This window comes from Puma concolor, chromosome B3, assembly GCF_028749965.1.
Source record: "Puma concolor isolate L17-30 chromosome B3, mPumCon1.1.hap2, whole genome shotgun sequence".
In the NCBI taxonomy this organism is placed as follows: Eukaryota; Metazoa; Chordata; class Mammalia; order Carnivora; family Felidae; genus Puma; species Puma concolor.
The window spans coordinates 26,125,973-26,127,075 of NC_141672.1; the positions used below are offsets into that span (position 1 = coordinate 26,125,973).

General features: G+C 41.7%; 1 pseudogene; it reads right to left on the minus strand.

Moving 5' to 3' along the window:
• Window positions 1–605: 605 nt before the first annotated feature.
• On the minus strand, window positions 606–874 carry LOC147579808 (cytochrome c oxidase assembly protein COX19 pseudogene; annotated as a pseudogene).
• Between the last annotated feature and the right edge of the window lie 229 nt (window positions 875–1,103).

The window sequence follows — 1,103 nt, forward strand, 5'->3', positions numbered from 1 at the left end:
TCAGACTTTTTCACTCACTGTATCAGGAGTAGTAAAAAGGGAAATACCAAACCCATTTCTTGTAAATCAAGACCATAAGCTCTACAAGGGCAGAGACTATGTTTCTTTCTATCACTGTATTTTTTTTTCTCATTTCCAAGTTTATGCTCTATTTTTGTTTTTTAAAAAAGGAAATTGACATATGTATTTATGAGTACAAAAAGGAAACTGTTTTGCTAGGGAATGGTTTTCTGACAATATCTGAAGCCATGAACATTGAGCATATCACTATTGGGAAGCTATGCAGAGTATTACCATATGGAGTCACTGTTTCACGTGTCCCCTCGGTAAGCAGGTGTGATTCTCATTCTTAACTCCCACCTGCCATGGGTCTCCCTAGGAACTCTGCCACACACGATGTGAAGATAAAACCTGACACTCTTGGGGGAAAATGAGATCTAAAAGGAGCAATAATTTTTCAAAATAACCTGGTAAACGTCAGGATGAGATGTTTCCATCAAGGAGGGTGTTCTGGAAGCCCCTTTCTAAGTCACAGCACCTAACCATAAATTGTCAGGTGATGAGGTCCATACTGGACGACCCAGCAGCCAGCAGTCTTTTTCCCATCAAAACTTAGTCTTTGCCTTTGGTTTTCCATCGATCAAATCTTCTAATCTCAGTTTTTCCAGTGGTTCTTGTTCTGTCAGCTGCCTATCCATTCTGCATTCTAAATAGTCTTTTGGTTCATTTCTGCACAAAGCATTTTCAAATTTATTGTCACAGAGACACTTCCTGAATTTCTCTTTAAAGCTTTTACATTCACCGAAGTGATCCAGTGGGAAGCGGCCCCTGTCCAAGGCGGCGGCTAGAAGTTCTTGGACCCAAAATTCATGACTGTGGCTCTCACTGTATATATAATTTTTATTTTTTAAATTTAATTTATTTTTGAGAGACAGAGAGAGACAGAGAATGAGCAGGGGAGGGGCAGAGAGGAAGGGAGACACAGCATCTGAAGCAGGCTCCAGGCTCTTAGCTGTCGTCACAGAGCCCAACGCAGGGCTTGAACCCACAAACCGTGAGATCATGACCTGAGCCGAAGTCAGTTGCTTAACCGACTGAGCCAC